This window comes from Stegostoma tigrinum, chromosome 4 (genome assembly GCF_030684315.1).
Source record: "Stegostoma tigrinum isolate sSteTig4 chromosome 4, sSteTig4.hap1, whole genome shotgun sequence".
NCBI classification, from domain to species: domain Eukaryota; kingdom Metazoa; phylum Chordata; class Chondrichthyes; order Orectolobiformes; family Stegostomatidae; genus Stegostoma; species Stegostoma tigrinum.
In genome coordinates this window covers 49,445,882-49,464,730 of record NC_081357.1, presented here as the reverse complement: position 1 = coordinate 49,464,730, position 18,849 = coordinate 49,445,882, and the positions used below count along the sequence as shown (strand labels likewise).

Genomic DNA, 18,849 nt, shown 5'->3' with positions numbered 1-18,849 from the left:
TTGGCTGGGGATGCAGCAAGTTTCAGACAACAAGTCTTCAGCATAATTACAGGCACCTTGTCAGGGTCCAGAATCACATCTACAGTTGCAAAAACTGCCTAACTTCTAGCTGTAGAATCATATATCACTATTATTTTCTCAGTCTTACAATAGAGTGCCTCCAACTGTTTCTAGGTATTATGTGTAGTGAACTCAATTGGCTGAAGACTAGCATCTATGATGCCGAGTACACGTGGAGGAGACAGAGATGGATCATTCACTTGAAAATTCTGGCTGAAGACTGTTGTGAATGCTTCGCCTTATCTTTTGCATTGATGTGCTTAATACCCCATGAGTGAGAATAGGGATGTTTGTGCTGCCTCCTCCTCCTCCTGTGAGATGCAAATGCCTCACAGTTTTATCTTTTGCATTATGCATTGTTTACGTGTCCACCACCATTCAAACCTGCACGTGACAATACTATAGAACTTAGATCTGATTTGTTGATTGTGGATTTGCTTGGCCCTGTGCAGTACTTCCTCTAAATTTCTTTTAGTGCATGGACGTCTGGAGGTCCTTGTGCAGTACAACTTCTAACACGGAAAGTCAACGCATTGGTACGTCATTCACTGAATCTCAGAGTGGCTGTGCAGTTCAGAGAGCATTCTAGCCCTATTGACCACGAGCTGCTTATGCTGTTTGACATGCAAGTAGCCCTGTTTTGTGGGTTCAACAGGGTTGACATCTCACTTTTAGGTATGACTGGTGCTACTCCTGGCATGGTCTCCTGAATTTTTCTTTGAACTAGGTTTGATCTCCTTAGTTGATGGTTATGGTAGAATGGGGGAGTACACCAGTACGTGAGGCTGCAGATGTGCTGGGACTACAATTTGGCTGCTGCTGAAGACCATGGCGTGCCATGAATTCTGTTTTGAGATTCTAGATCCACACAACTTGATGGAAAGTATTCTCAATGTCTCCAGAAAGACTGTGTCTTAAGAAGAACTGTGTGGTGGCCCTTCTTACTGATACTGTCATGGACAGAAGTATCTGTGAGAGGCAAATGGCAAGGACTCCGTCAGGTTTAACATGTCAAACATCTGGTCTGGCAGCTATGTTCCTTATGACTTGACCAGATTTGTCAGCCTCCCAGTGATGTTCAACATGGTGCACTGTTTCATCAGTACAACAGAAATGTTTGGTCATCAGCAGAAGGTTCTCTTGCCCATGCCTGATTTAGTCCCACAAGACTTGATGAAGCCTAAAGACAAAGTAGAGGACTCCAATTGCAGCTCCATCCTGACTGTATACCATTGTGCCGCCATCTCTGCTGGGTCTGCCCTGCCATTGGGACATCAGATACCCAAGAATGGTGATGGTGTTGTCTGGAAACCTAGTGTGAGAGACATGATTTAATGATTATGACTACATTAGGCAGCGAGACAGCTCTCCCAATTTTGACCCTTGCATTCACAAGATAACAAGGTAGACTCTGCAGGTCAACAGTGCTGCATTTGCCATCTTTTTTCCTCCAAGTACCTTAATCAATGCCAGGTGGTGAATCTGATTGCATTCCTTTTTTTTAACCTTTCTAGTAGCTCATACAACTGAATAGACCATTTCAGTGGGCAGTTAAGAGTCAACCATATTACCATAGGTCTGGAGTCACACGGAGGCCAGACCAGATAAGGAGGGCAGTTTCTTTCCCTGAAGGACATCAGGTGAAGCAGGCGGGTTTTACAAAAAATGGACTATGGTTTCATGGTACTTAGACTTTTAACTCTAGATTTTATTGAATTTAAATTTCACCATCTGCTGTGGTGCAATTCAAATCTGGGTCCACAGAATATTATCTGTCTCTCTAGTTGCTAATACAGCAACAATACTACTATGCCATCACTTTGTCGTTAATGAGGTGAGATGTGCATTTGATAAGGTGCCATGTAAAAGCCTAACACAAGAAAGATTACATGAGATTAGGGCTAATATATGAGCTTGAGCAGAGGATTGGCTAACTAGCAGAAATCAGGAAGTTGGGATAAAGATCTTTTTTCTAATTGGCAAGCTGTAAACAGTGGGGTGCCATGAAGTTCAGTCCTCGATCCCCAACTGTTTACAATCTATACTGCTAACTTAGATATAGAGTTAGAATGTACTCTAGCCAAATTTGCAGAGAACACTATAATAGGCGGGAAGTCAAGTTGCAAAAAGCGTCAAGAAATTTACAATTGGTTATGTCTATGTTCGGGGAATGTGGTAAATTTGGCAGATTGGAGTTTAAATGGTCAGATGATTAAAAAGGCAACTTATTATCGAAATGGAGAGAAATTTCAAAATGCTTCAATGCAAAGGAATCTGGGTGTCTTTGTGTATGATTGCGAAAAAAAAAGCACAATTTTGTGAGAGGGATATGGGATGTCACAAACTTCATTGAGTTTTTTAATGAAGTAACCAAAATGATTGATGACGGCAGAGCGGTAGACATTGTTTCCTTGGATTTTAGTGAAGCCTTTGGCAAGGTTCCGTATGGGTGACTCATTAGTAAAGTTAGATCACATGGGATTCAGAGTGAGCTTGTCAACTGGATACATAATTTGCTTTACGGTAGGAGACAGAACATGATGGTGCAGGCTTGGTTTTGGACTGCAGGCCTGTGACCAGTGGTGCTCCTCAGCGATCGGTGCTGGGTCCACTTTTGTTTGTGATTTACATAAATGGCTTGGATAAGAACATAGGAGGCATAATTAATAAGTTTACAGATGGCACCAGAAATGGTGGTATACTGGACAGTGAAGGAGGTTATCTCAGGTTACGAAGAAATCTTATCAATTGGGTCAATGGGCTGAGGCGTGGCAGATGATATTTAATCCAGATAAATATGAAGTAATGAATTTTGGCCAAATAAACAAGGACAGGACTTATACAATTAATGGTAGGGACCTGGGTAGTGTTGTAGAACAGGGAGACGTAGGGATTCAGGTCCACAGTTCTTTGAAATTTGCATCACAGGTTGACAGGGTGGTTAAGAAGACATTTGTTGTGCATGCCTTAATGACGTTTGAGTACAGGAGCTGGGAAGTCATGTCGAGGTTGTACAGGACTTTGCGAAGACCTCTTCTGTGTGTACTGAAGAACTGTGTGCACTCCTGGTCACCCTATTGTAGAAATTACTAAAGTGGAAAGAGCTCAGAAAAGATTGACCAGGATGTTGCCAGGAATGGAGAGTTTGTGATATAAAAATAGACTGGAAAGACTTTTTTCACTGGAACATAAGTGGTTGAGGGATGACCTTATTGAGGTCTATAAAATCATGACAGGCATAGATAAGGTAAATGACAACGGTCTTTTCTCTAGGATGGGAGAATTCAAAACTAGGGGGCATATTTTTAAGGGGAGAGGGGGAAGATTTAAAAAGGATATGAAGGGCAACTTTTTCCACACACAGAGAGTGGAATGTGTTGTCAGAGAAAGTGGTGGATGCAGGTACAGTTACACCATTTAAAAGGCATTTGGATAAGTTCATGAATAGAAAAGGTTTGGAGGGACATGGGCTAAATGCAGGCAGGTGGGACTATTTTAGTTTGGGAACATGGTCAGCATGGATTGGTTGGACTGAAGTGTTTGTTTCCATGCTGTATGACTCGATGGACTCTACAACTAGTATGCAGGTTTGGCAGCTAAAAAGCAAGACAAATAGAATTTTGGCATTTATTGCTGGAGGAATGCTGTATCAAAGTAGGGAATGTTGTTACAACTGTACAAAGTATTGGTGAGACCTCATTTGGAATACTGTATATAGTTTTGGTTCCCTTCATTGAAGGAATTTATGATTGCATTACAGGCAATTCAGAGAAGGTTCACTGGATTGATTCCAGAGATAAAACACTCATTTTATGACGGGAAATTGAGCAGTTTAGACCTATACTTGCTAGAGTTTAGAAGAATGGGAAGAGATCTAACTGACGTATAGAAGGTGCGAAAGGGATTGACAAAGTAGACAAACAGCAGACATTTCCCCTTGTGGAGTGATCTAGAACAGGAAGTCATAGTTTTAGGATTAGGAGTGGCAGATTTAAATCAGAGATGAGGAGAAACTACTTCCCTCAAATCACCCTGAATCTGTGGAATTCACTACCCGAGAGTGCCAGGCACTGAATAAATTTAAGACGACTGAAAGATTTTCAATTAGTAGCAAGTTAAAGAATTATGGGAAGTAGCAGGAAAGTGAATTTAAAGCCGGGATGAACAGCCATGACCGTATTAAATGGCGAAGCATGTTGGAGGGGCTGAACTGCCTACTCCTGCTCCTAGTTCTTATGTCCTTAATAAGGTAAAGAATAACAATTCTCCATAACAGATAATTCATTACGGTTAGTAGAAACTCACCCCAACGTCAGGTGTTTGCTTATAAAATGCAACAGTTTATTTCCAACATCAAGGCAGGCCACACCAGACTTTTAGTGTGATTTTGCCTGATTTTTTGCCATCAACCATGTTGTTCGGTGCCTCTAAGATTCTATCCTATGTTTTTCTTTCCAATGCAGTTTGTTTTTGATCCCAGTTGAGGTTTATCTGCCATGTGCATTCTGCTAGTTGTTCAACAATCTCTAGATGTATACTCCACATCTTCTCATTCATGTAAAAAAGGTATTTCTCCTTAGTTTCATTGCAAATCTTTGGCCTTACATTCATATCTATGTACCTGATGGAAACCTCACTTTATGAAGTAGTTTACAGATGTGATATCTCTATAAATACTATACTTCTTACCATAATACACATCATTCCATTAACTTATTTCATGCCCTTATCTCTTTGAGGTACTGCTTTAAAGTTGAAAGCATAAAGCACAAATCTTTGTGCTTTGCATCATTCAACTAACCCACACTTACAGAACAAGGCCCGAAAACAATAAACTTTTCATACTTGGCTAACTTAGGTTATGATCACATTACTGTTTATAGAATGGAGAACAGAACACAAAATATTTTAAACATCTTCATTGCAGAACGAGTAACCATCGAAAAAAATGAAAAGATTAAAACCAAGGCTAGGTAATTTATATTTACTGTGATGAAAATATGATCAAGGATGAAGAATTAGAATAAGGGGGAGAAAAAGAAACTGGAAGATAACAGGAGAAAAGGAACGATTATACATAAAAACAAAACAGAAAGAAAGAAAATTTGAGCAATATACAGATTAATATATTCAAGTCAGCAAACAAGCACTTATGAAGAATTCTCTCTTCGATATGAAGAGCAATGTACTGCAAATTTCCCAAACAGAAATCACAAGAAATTATTTCAACAGGAATACTGGCATTATCTTTATTTATAGCTTATTATAGTGCTTAATGACTAATTGAAGTGTCAATCACTTGTTCATAGGATCAGTCAGAAGTCAGCAATCCTAAAATTCAGCACAGTGGAAAACAAACAGAAGGGCCCTGTAGCGATGTGCACAATCTGCCCCAACATAACGTTTGCCAGCTGTAACACTAATAAAATTAACAGCGCATGGATTAGTACCAGACACTCAGCAGCTTACCATGAAAACAGCCTATCCTGCTGCAGTGACCGCTAACTTTAACAAATGCAAAGAGGGCTTGCAAATTAAAAGTTATAAATTTCTAACAGAATATGCTGATGTTATGTGGGTAGTGTATAAAAACACTATCGTATCAGTAACAACATATCAATGCTCTGTGAAAATTTTAAAAGATTCAAATTTCACTAATCACAACCATCGTGTTATGCGCTAAATTCTTCATTACGTTAGTTATGTATTAAACAAGTGCACATGCAATGTCTGTGAACATCAAGTGAATTGGTTGTTATACGCAAAACATCAGACCAACCATGACTTTGCTGAATGGCAGAGCAGGTTACAGGGGCCAAATAGCTATTCCTGCTCCAAATTTATATGTGTATAATCAGAATTCAATCCTACTGAATCATAAAGCAGTTAGGAAAGATGTAGACCTTATTACCTATTTCTTCACAGCCAGCAGCTGCCTTTATTATTGCGTGAAATACTTTTGACGAGTTCCCTCAACTAAAATCCCAGTTAGTAACAACAATGGCTCAAAATATTTGTAACAAACGCCAAGATCCTCTCTGAAAAAATGAGTAAAACTGAGACAACCTTGGGTCTGATGGGGTTTAAAATAGTTGGCTAGAGAGATTGTGGATGTATTAGTTTGAATCTTCCAAAACTTGCTGGATGTTAGAATAATATAAGTGAACTGAAACATAGAAAATATGGCCTTACTATTTAATAAAAGAGTGGGAGAGAAAACAGGGATCTATGGGCCAATTAACCTGACATCAGTAGTAGGGAAAGTATTATAATCTGTTATTAGACAAGCTGTTGCAGAACACCTGACAAAAAAATCAGCGCACAGTCAAACAAAGATTTGTGTCAGGGAAATTAAGTTTGACAAATTTGATTTTGAAGATGTAGCTAAAGAGTAAACAAGATGAAATAATCTATGTCGTGACCTGAACTTTGAATAAGCACTCAAAAAGACATCAGGAAAAACAATACTGTGCAAAATTACTAGACATAGGATTGTGGAGATGATTTCTTAACAAAGGTAACAGACTAGTATAATTATTGCTGGAGTGTCAATCCAGAGACCCAGGTAATGTTCTGGGTACCTGGGTCTGAATCCGCTATGGCAGATGGTGGACTTTGAATAAAATAAAACCCAGAATTAAAAGAGTCTAATGATGACCACAAATCCATTGTTGACTGCTGGAAAAGCCCATCTAGTTCACTGATGTCCACTAAGGAAACTGCCATCCTCATCTGCTCTGGCCTACATGTGACTTCAGAATCAGAGTCATATATTTGACTCTCAACTGCTCTCTGGGCAACTAGCGATGGGCAATAAATGTTGGCCTAGCCAGTAACATCCATATCTCTTGAAATGGATAAAAAAATTAAATTGGGATAACTTGCGCTCAACCTATGCACAAACATTTGCATTGCTGCACACCTACGTGGCTTAGGGAGGCCATTTCAAATAAGACATACATTTGAAAATGTACAAAAAAGCCTTCGGCATATTTTTGCTATAATCAGAGATGGACAATTAGAACAATATAGGATGTGCAAGACCATAAAACTTAAGAGGCAGAGGCGGGCCATTCAGCCCACTGCGCATTCTCTGCCATTCAATGGGATCATGGCTGGTCTGATGATTCTCAACTCCGCTTAACTGCCTTTTCCCTATATTCTTTGATTCCTTTATTGATGGAAAATCTGTCTATGTCAACCTTGAGTATTCTTAACAATCCAGTCTTGGCAGCCTTCTAATGAATCTAAGATTCATTATCATCTGAAATTCCTCCTTATCACTGACCTAAATTTGTGATCACTTAAACTGAAATTACATACTCTGGTCCTAGATATCCCCATATAAAGCTATAACCTTTCTGCATCTACTCTGTTAAGTCCCCTAAGAATCTTCAATGTATCAATAAGGCTGCCTCTCACTCCTCTAAATTCTAATGAGTAAAAGCCCAATCTAATCAAGCTCTTCTCATAAGGCAGTCCCCTTCATACCTAGTACAAATTTAGTGAATCTTCTCTTGGAATACCTCCAATACCAGTATAACTATCTTTAGGTAAACAGCCCAAAACCGTTCACAGTATTCAACCTATGGTATAACTTGTGCCTTGTACAGTTTTAGCAAAAACTTTCTACTTTTATACTCCATTCTCTTTAGACTAAAAGCCAACAGGCCATTTGCTTATCCTATTACCTGATGAACTTGGATGCTAGCTTTTTGTGATTCATGGAGGAGAACGCCACATCTGTCTGTTCTGTAACTTCCTGCAGTCATGTAAATAATACTCAGTTGCTCTATTCTTCATGCCGAAGTGGAGTCATGTTTCTCTGAGGAATCATTAAAAGCAAGGTTTCCTGGACCTTATCAAACTGAAAGAAACTCAATGATGTGAAACATGTTGTGAACTCTCCATACACTATTCCTGCGGATTGCCAACACTGGATGTGGTGGAAATGTGTGTTCCGCTGATACTGAAAGCAATTCCATCAGGAGTTCTCAACTCCTGGCAGGGTTACCCATGACACCAAGATCAGATAAAGCACAATCTAAAACAAGTCCACTACAGTGATTCAGGCAGAATATGTTTGTGCGATATCAATAGCTGTGATGGCACATAAAGGCTGCAGCAGTAGGGAGATCCCTAGTGTCGAGGCCTCCTTACCACTGGAACTGTCAACGGCCATGTGTCTGCTGATGGGCAACAACAGTCCCACATTAAAACATGTCCTGTACAAGGTGCATAGCTACAGAATTCAATCCATCTTCCCACAAAACACAAGCGCTCAAAGACTGGCAAGAGGTGACTGGGATAGTATTGAGAATTCTGGAAGTACGTAGCTTTAGATTGGCATGATGGTGGCGGAGTTTGACTCAGTCATTTTGCTCTTGGGATAGGACCAGGACAGGTTTTGAATGTTTTCTTCCTGACTGAGCAGCCCTCCATCATCTGCACTGCTCACTCTGCATGTGGAAGGGGCTAAAAATGTGTCCTAAAAATTACCTGATCCATCCCCAACCAGCTGGAAAGCTGGATCCGGTGAGTTCATCTACCTGCCATCTGAAAATGAAGTCAAATTCGGTGTCAGAACATGGAAAATACAAACCTTCACAGATGAGCAGAACAACTGAGCAGAATGGAGAACTGCCCTGGTTGCTGGTGAACTTGGGCACTTCAACATTGATATTGTTGACCTGCATGAGATGAGATTCGAAGAGTAGGCAAACTACATCTCCTTCTGAAGACGAATGCCCAAAGATGCATGGAATTTAATTTGCCATCATGAACAAATACATCATTAACATTCACCTCATGACCCACTATCTACAGCTTGCCAAGTACCAGCAGATAACAGGTGTGAGTGCCTATGCCCTAGGCCTTGAAGTTACTGATGAGTCCAAAGGAAGTTTCTACTCCACAATCATCAACATCCCAGAGGAAAATAAAATTATTGTCCCTGGGGTCTACAAAGACAGTGTTAGAAAGGTCTGTCAAACTCTGGAAAAGAACATCATAAAAGGAAGAAGACAGGAATTACAACCCCAACAGATTCTCCTGTTCACACTAGCTGGTCATTCCCACACGTTGTCCTGCTAAAAAGACACATTCAGACTGCTTGGAGGCATCTGCAATTAAAGCACTGGCACACAGTTGATTACATCGGTGAGGTGAGAGTGGCAGCCTTTGACATCAAGGCTCCATTCAACCGAGTATGGCATCAAGGCGTCCAATCAAAACTGAAATCAATGGATATCAAGGCAAACTCTCCAGTAGTTGGAGTCATATCTGACACATAGGAAGATGGTCGTAATTGTTGAAGGTCAGTCATCTCAGCTCCAGAACATCTGCAGGGTTTGTCAGGGTAGTGTCCTCAGCTTAACTGTCTTCAGCTGCTTCAGCAATGAACTTCCCTCCATCATAAGGTCAGAAGTGTGGGTGTTCTCCAGTGAACATATAATGTTCAGCACCACTTGCAGCTTATATCAGATACTCAAGCAGTCCACGGCCAAATGCAACAATATCTGGACAATACCCATGTTTGGGATGGCAAATGGCAAATAACAGTTGCACCACAGAAATGCCAGGCTATGACCATCACCAATAAAAACATTCTAATTGCTGCCCCTTGACATTCAATGGTGTTACCATCGCAGAATCCCCATCATCAAACTCCTGCAGTTTACCGGTGACCAGAAACTCAACTGGCCTTACCACAGAACACAGCCGCTACAAGTGTCAGTCAAAGGCTTGGACTACTGCAGGGAATAATTCACCTGCTGGTTTCTCAGAGCCTATCCATCATCTCCAAGGCACAAGTCAGGACTGTGATGGAATACTCCCCACTTGCCTGGATGGGTGAAGGTCTAACAGTACTCAAAAAGCTAGACACCCATTCAGGACAAAGCAGCCTACTTGATTGGCATAACATCACGAACATCTACTCTCTCCACCAAAGATGCTCAGTAATAGTATCTTCTCTAAGATTCACTGCAGAAATTCACCAAACATTTTCAGACAGCACCTTCCAAATGCATGACTGCCTCTATCTAGAAGGACAAGGGCAGCAGATTCATGGGAACACCACTACCTACAAACTCCTGTCCAAACCTCTCACCATCCTGACGTGGAAATATATCACCATTCCTTCACTGTCACTGGGGATCAAAATCCTGGAATTTCGTCCCTAATGGCATTGTGGACTGACCTACAAGGAAATAGACTGAAGCAGTTCAAACAGGAAGCTCAGTACAACCTTCTCAAGGGCAACTAGGGATGGACAATACATGCTGGTCACTCAGTGATGCCCACCTCCCATGAATGAATTTTTAAAAAAATCATTTTATACTAAGAACGAAAGAATATCTGCATTACCAAACCGACAATCAGTGCAAACGACTGCTGGACAGACCACTGACTCACCTGCTCCTCGATGTCCATCAAGTACAACCAAAAATACTTAACGATGAAGAAACAATTCATAAAAGATTCAACACTGAGCGGCTTCGAGAGCCAAGCAAGCTAGTGAACTTCCAATGTCTTCAGAAAAATCTCCAAGTTTTTATTTCAATGGAGTGGAATAAATCTACAAAGTGCTGAAGGCAGCCTTCATCTCATGCTATGAATAATCCAGCAGCTGCAACATCAAGAAACACCAACACTAGCTCAATGAGAAAGACCACATCATCCATGACCTCACTGACAAGATGAGAAAAGCTTTCTGTACCTGGCCAAACTACATCACCAGTAAAGAGAAGAACTCATCGAACAGCAATGGCAAAGCTAAAAGCAGAAGTATGGAAATCAAGAACCAATGGTGGACAGAGAAAGCTAAGGAGCTACAACTATTTGCCGACAAGCATGATTCTTCAGTGCCACAAAGCAAAATACAGATCCAACATCCTGGGCCTCAAACTGGTGTACAGTAAAGATGGAATCCTTTTGAGAGGAAGAGCAAACATCAGCCTCTGATGGACAGAATACTTTAAATAACTCCTAAATCACAATATGATCATAGATAAGGACATGTTTCAGAAAATTGTCCAACTCTCCATCAAATTTCCTCTGTGCCCTCTCCAGTGCAATCAAATCCCTCCTGTAATAGGGATTCCAGTTCTGCACTCGATTCTCTAACTCTGTGTTCTGCCTCCATGGAAGCAGTGGAGATAAGGCAGTTATATAATTTTTTTTAAAAGACAGGAGAGAAAAACTTTCCCTAATGTCACGTTATACTTCTGATATTATGCCATCTGTAGCTTCGATTCCACTATCTTGGTGGCCAGTAATTCAATACTTTTTTGTCCTGGTGTTAATGCTTCAAGTCAAAATCCTGGCACTAAGATCCTGTGATGATGGTGTCTGAGTTTGAGGATTGTATTTTCTGAGTATTGCTGAAACAAGTCACGTTTTGTCAAAGCTTTTCATCTTGCACTCATCAGGATAATTCACAAGACCTGGGGAAAGAACTGGGCTGAAGGGGAAAATCGACATTTATACTGCATGAGGGGTGCATGCTCTCCAAGTCGACTCTGATTGCTGGAGGCAAAGGTATGAAATTCACCAGCTAATGATGATTTTACATCAACTGTCAGGCCTTGGTTATGTTTTAAACCAGGTAGGTTGACTCTGATTGGTCAAGGCTATACCCTGAACAGTGAACCAAGCAAAAATGGTTGTCACCTATGTTGGTGAGTTGGCAGAGGTGCAGTTCATCTACAATCCCAACTCTCCCAAGCCCACACTCCATTTCCTTCAACCCATGGATTCTCACCAACTTTGTGACATTATGAAGAGTGCACTTGTCTAGCAGGACCCACACAGTATGAAGTTAAAAGTTTGTAGATGCTATGGCTCATTGATGACCAGCCTCCCTCACCACTGACAACCATCTTCAGATGGCGCATTTGTATTGTCAAGTCATGCACATTCCACCTAAAAGCAGGTAGATCCTTGGTTCATTGACTGTTGCATTAGCCTGAGTTGTTTCCCTGGCTGTTCTTGTTAGTGGTGATTTTGCCATTGCCTTTCACTCTTAGGGACATGGGCTGAAGAGGCTTTTGGCTCATCAATCAGAAAGTACTATGGGACCCAGGCAAAGGCCTGATGTCCAGAAGAATTCATTAACATTATCCATCTCCTCTGGAACAAAATGTTGGCAACAGTCCTCTCTGATGAAATTTGGCAGAATTCTGTAAGATCAAGACAGGAGTCAAGCAGTTACGTATCACAGCTCCCGCCCTTTCCTCCATTTTCGTCACCATCAATTATCATCTTGTCAGGGACATGCTTCCCAGTGGTATGGGCATTATTTACAGCATGGATGGAAAAGTTTGAGAACTGAAACAGGTGAATTCCAAGAAGAAAATGACATCTCCATCACTCCTGGAACTTCAGAATGCAGATTACCATCAAGTCTTGCTTAATGTCTTTGCGGTAGGCTACCAAAAAACTGGTCTCGGCCTCAACCTCAAGAAGATTCAAGTCCTTTACCAACTCATCTCAGGGCAATTGCCACTCTCTCTCTCCATTAAGATCAATGAGGAAATCCTTCCAAATATAAAACATTTCCTCTACCTTGGGAACCAACTCTGATTTAATGTTGAAATTGTTGTGAAGATTGAACACTGCCAACAATCCACAAGTGTTGCCTGTGGACATTTAAGGATGAGAGTCTTCATTGGCTTTGACATCTGTATCGATACCAAGAGCCTGTATACAAGTAAATCATCCTTCTGACTCTTCTATATAGCTCCAAAACTCAGACTGTATCTGGACACTAGTTCAAGGCCCTGCAGAAGTACTATCAACATTGTTGAGATAAATTCTCTGCAACAGCTGGGAGGACAGGTATACTCGCATCAACTTCCTTAAAGGAGATGGTAGCACCAGCGTTGAGGCCATGATCGTCTGAAATCAAATCTGCTGGGCAGGCCATATTCTTAGGAAGCCTGAGTTCCAACTGCCAAAGGAAATCATGTTTTCCCAGCTCAAGGAAGTCATTTTACAGAGAGGAGGAAGTGCTTGAAAGACTCCCAGAAGGCTTATCACAAGAAATGCAATGTAAACATCAATGTCTGGGAGAGCCTCACTCAGTAGAAACTGACATGGAGGAACCTCCTTTATAAACGGGCACAATTCCAAGTACAGAAAAGAAACCTGAGAAAGGAATGCCAGTGGACCTGAGGCCAAGGACCAATTCCACCTCACGGCCAAAGACTAATTCCATTTTGCAGAAACACCTGCCAAATATGTGGTTGGAGATGTGGTTCTAGAATCAGGCTCATCAGCCACACAAGGATCCACAGAACCCAAGGCAAATAGCACAGAATTTCCTGGCTGAACAATCGAATGATTGCTGACAACGATGTCACAAAGGAAAAAGAAAGATTCAGGGAATTTCATATGACAGAGATACGAGAAAAGTGTACTCCTGATAGAACATAAAACAGTACAGCACAGAAACAGGCCCTTCATCCCACCATGTCTACGCCAACTATAAACCAGCCCCACGTGCCTCTACATGATCTGTGTGACCTTGAAAGACAGAGAGACTGGAACAGAATTATCACAGCAATTAGAGAAGTAATTAGAAAATTCAATATTTGCTCTTCCAACAATTAGACTGGAAAACATACAAATGCTTCACAAGTTAAACAGCATCATGCTTTATCTTCCAGAAAACTAGTGAGTTGATTCATGAAGCCTATTACAGAATTATAAATCCATATGTGGGAATAGGCCACAAGAACTATTTTGGCTGTTCGTGACATTCATGTGGAGAACCATTTCAATAAAAACAACATCCTGCAGACTCATCTCAGACAGATTTGCTCAAGCACAGGAACAGACTATTTTCAATACATCATTGAACCAAGTCATATTAGCTGGAGCTCAACTATTGACATGAGGCTGAAACCAGATGGATCAGAATGATTCTGCACTGATATAGTAAAATAAATGCGACAACAAAAACTCAAGTCCTATTCCAAGACTGGAGGACTGCATTGAATGAATTGGACAAGCATGATTTGTCACAAAAATTGATTGCTAAAATAATATTGGCAAGTTCTATTGACTGACACAGCACGAGAGCTACTGACTTTTGTAACACCTGAAGGATTTTATCAGTGTGAAGTCACGCCATTTGAACTGAAAAATGCTCTAGCAACATTTCAAAGAATAGCCAAACCTGGGAAAAACATTTATACCATTTAAATGAACATTTTGATTGGCTACAAAGTAACAATTTGAGTATAAATCTGGCTGAGAGTGTATTTCCCAAAGCAACAGCTGTTTCCATACTTTAAGGGTCCTATGATAACGGTGAAAATTATTTGGGCTAGTTGTGGGACAAGGTCTCTTAGCACCTGGAGACATGAAAGTACAGACTATTTTGAATGATCCATGCCTCGGACAAAATGTGAAATTTGGATTGTTAGCATGAGTGGATTCTATTGCAAGTTTGCTCCAAACTTCAGCAGTGTTGTTGCTCTTTGAATAGACTTGTTGATTAAGAAAAGGAAATTTGACATAAAAGTATCCAAGTGCCTTAAAATCTGAAAGCCATGTTGACAACCGAACTGTTCTTAGTTGAGCCTAATTAAGGCAGACCATTCAAACTGGCTGTTGATATCATAGGTGTGGAGACTGTTACACTGCAAGATGATGAGATGTTGATTGAATGGCCTGCCAGTTATTTTCAAAAGAAACTGAATGCGCGTCAGTAAAAATATCCTACTGTAGAGATCGAGACACTGAGTCTTGTGGTGCCTTGCCATAATTTTGAGATTTTACGTTACTGACAACCAGAAACTGTTGTTTATAGTCCACAATCCTTCAATTTTTTTTTAGAAAGTTTTCAGGACCAGAACTTACAATTATTTTGATGGAAATAAACTGTCCAACAGCATGATGTTAAAACTGTTCATGAGTCTAGAAAAGGAAGCATTACAGCATGCACTTTATTAAGAGCTATCCAATATGATGCCGATGAACTTAAAATATAGCTGCTGTGTAACTCCCTCTTCTGCTTAATGTCAACATTACTGCTGTCAGTGTGACATGGCAGAGGTGTTTAGATTTTTTAATTATGTAATGAAAAATACATAGGGACATAGGAACAGGAGTAGCCATTCAGCTGCTCGAGTCTGTAACTGCTATTCAATGAGATCATGGCTGATCTGTACCGAACTCCGTATCCCTGCTTTTGGTCAATATCCCTTAATTCCCTCATTTAACAAAATTGCATCTAACTCGGATTTAAAATGAAAAACTGATCAAGCATCATCCTCCATTTGTGGCTGTTGGAAGCCTCTAGCACTCTTCACATGTACAAATGTTTTCTAACATCTTTCCTAAACAATCTGCGCCTAATTCTCAGATAACGTCCCCTAATTCTAGAATCTCCAACCAGTGGAAATAGTTTATCTTTATCTACTCTGTCTTTTCCTGTGAGCAACTTGAAGGCTTTGAACAGATCATCCCTTAACTTTCTAAATTATGGAAAAAAACTGGCCTAATTTGTATAATCTCATTGTGCTCCCTCCAAGGCCAATTTTTCCTTCCGAAGGGGTGGTTCGCAGATCTGCTCATGATATTCCAAGCGAGGTTCAATAGGGATCTGAATAGCTCCAACATAACTTCAGTGTCCTTATACTACAATTTTCTAGCTTCTCTAAGATACATTTTAATTCTTCTTCAAGGGGAGGTATATTGTAGGTTTTCAAACAGCATTTATGAATTTTACGGGCCTTAGGTGAACACCCATTCCTTGAAATGAATGCATTTTTGGTTTCAGTTTGCGGCAGTTTTCTAACAAAGGATCATTGAACTTGAAACACAAACTCAGTTTTCTCTCTCCACAGATACTGCCAGACCTGTAGTATTGAGGAAGGATCACTCAACCAGAAACATTAAATCTGATTTCTCACCACACGTGCTGCCAGACCGGCTGAGCTTTTCCAGCAATTTATGTTTGAGTTCCTCTAGCACTTTGTTTTTGGTTGTTTCAGATCTCCAGTTCTTTGTTTCATTTTGGTGGAGAAGTCTTGGCTGAAACTGGGTGTGTAAAACAGTTCCTCCGGTAAAGTGAATTAAGTTTAGAGCTATAAGAAAGAGTCTACCTGAGTAAAAGGAGTTTAGTTTAAAAGTTTCAAACCAGAAGCATTAGATTAAAATACCGAAGGGGTTATTTGAAGCAAAGGAAGTATCAGCTCAGTGGTATGAAGGCACCAGTATGAGGATATCTGATTCTTAAGTCAGGAAATTGAAGCAACAGTTAAACCAAGCCCAATGATGTGTAAGGAAAGGAAATTCTATCTGGTGTGAGTGCTGTAAAATACTGTTAATAGGATTAATGGAATTGCATTTTACCATGTGTTTTAAAATCTTTAAATTTGTGTTATATTTAAATAGCTCATTCTATATTATCTTGATTTCTTTAGTGTAATAAACCTTCTGATTTATTGCTGAACCCCAAACTTCATCACTGCATGTTTGTGCTTCAGTAAAGACGATCTCATTACAACAAAAAACATCAAAATCTGATTCGTTTAAGTTAGATTTCAGTCTGGGATCTGACTTGTCCAGTAACATCAGTTGTAATCATAACATCATTCAGTGTCTCTATCATCGAGGTACAGTGGAAGCACTGCACATCTCTATAATAAATGGCACAGGAATATTTCACCAACAGCACCTTCCAAACTTGAGACCTCATGTATCTAAAAGAACAAAAGCATCAGATGTATTCTGAAATGTGCTCAATTCCCTCCAAGGCACACATCATCCTAACTTGGAACTATATTCCTTAATTGTCTCAGGATCAAAATCCAAGAATTCCCTTCCCAGCAACACTACAGGTGTGAATATAACACATGGACTGCATGAAGGTGGCCTACTACCATCATTAGGGATGAGCAAAAATGCTGGCATTGTTTGTGGCCCATGTCCTAAGGAAAAATAAAAAAAAATGCTTTACATCCTGTTTAGCTTATGCTTTTTACCGTGCAAATTAGCTTCCTGTCGCTGGCAAATGTTATATTGCAAGTAACAAACAGCATCTGAAGCAAGCAGCTGAAAGATAAAAATCTCAGCACCAGAGAATATACTCTAAACAAACAATGCCACTCAAGTTTCTAGCAGCAAGAAACAGCTACCTTCACGTGTTGTCGACATCTTACTCTTCCAGGGTAATGAGAGGTGGACTGGGAACTTTTCAAGACCAAAAATGGTTGCCTTAGAACCATTTGTAAGGAGATACAAATAGGCAGAATAGAGTTCAAAATTTTGGAAATGAATGCAGATTCAACACAAGAACTTCCACAAAACTGACACCTGGGCAACAATATTAGTTAATGTAGAAATAACTTAATATTTATAGCTTATTAAAATGTAGACATTTAATGAGTGAATGAAAAAATTAACTACAGTATTTAATATAAAAAATGAAATGTGGCTCAAATTAGTCTGTTCCTTTCACCTATTTTTGTACAATTGTGCAGTGTCGAAAATTATGATGTCAGTTGGGGGAAAAAAGCCCCATATTCAAATATATAAAAATATGATGTATTATGAAAATAAAATTTGGTCATTTTTGGAATGCTAAGCGTATTTTCATGACTCAGATGTATTTTCACTTTGAATAATGCACTGAATGGCATGAAACTACAGAGAATAGCTTTAGTCATGGTCACGAAGTGATACAGCATGGAAACAGACTCTGGTTCAACTAGCCAACTATGTTCCCAAATCAAACTGGTCCCATTTGCCTGTGTTTGGCCCATATCCCTCCAAACCTTACCTATTCATGTACTTATCTAAACGTCTTTTAAATGTTGCAACTATACTTGCATCTACAATTTCCTCCAGCAGTTTATTCTGCATATGAACCATTCTGGGTGTAAAAAAGTTGTCCCTCACCAATGTACTGTACAGCCACAACATATCATCCCAACTCCTATACTCAAAGGTCTGAGCAATGAAGACAAGCGTGCTAAACACCTTCTTAACCAGCCTGTCTACTTCTGACGCAAATGTCAAAGAATTATGTACCTGAACCGCTAGGTCTCTCTGTTCTACAATACGACCGAGGGCTCTACCATCAATTGTATCAGTCCTGCCCATGTTTGTTTTACTAAAATGCAATACCCACATTTGTTCAAATTAAACTCCATCTGTTACTCCTCAGCCTATGGATCAAGAGTTCTCTGTAATCCGAGATTACCTTCTTCACTGTCCATAATACCAACAATTCTGGTGTCATTCGCAAACTCTGCCCTCATTAATCTTTTTGGTTACTTCCTCAAAAAACTCAATCAATTTTGTGAGACATTATTTCCCTCGCACAAAGCCATGCTGACTATCCTTAATCGGTCCTTGCGATTCCAAACACATGCAAATCCTATCTTTCCAAATGACCTCCAACAACTTGCCACCACTGATGTCAGACTCACGGGTCCAAACCTGGGAGACGACCAAATAATACTGGTTTGGATTTTGCTGTGCTATAGAGAGCAAATCTGCCAGGATTTTCCATTATTACTCCTGTAAAAGTAGCACTAACCTCTGTCATTCACATATGCATAATTAAACATAGAAATGCACAAGTTGTTGACAGTGATTCTACACTTCTCATTAGGAGTATACCGTTGAAACCTCGCCGTCTGTAATCAATTTGAAATGACTGAACTGACAAAACCTTTTCATTCATTTTGGTAAGTCAGAATTTGCGAATGTTGTAAGTTACATGAAATATGTAATTTATAACAAATAACTTGTACTATAGCCAAGGGATAA

At 40.0% G+C, this 18,849-nt stretch overlaps 1 protein-coding gene across 9 annotated transcripts in view; it reads right to left on the bottom strand.

The window, feature by feature from the left end:
* Positions 1–18,849, bottom strand: part of usp45 (ubiquitin specific peptidase 45) — a 127,746-nt gene that overhangs the window by 47,257 nt on the left and 61,640 nt on the right. The gene's annotated exons all lie outside the window — the stretch shown is intronic.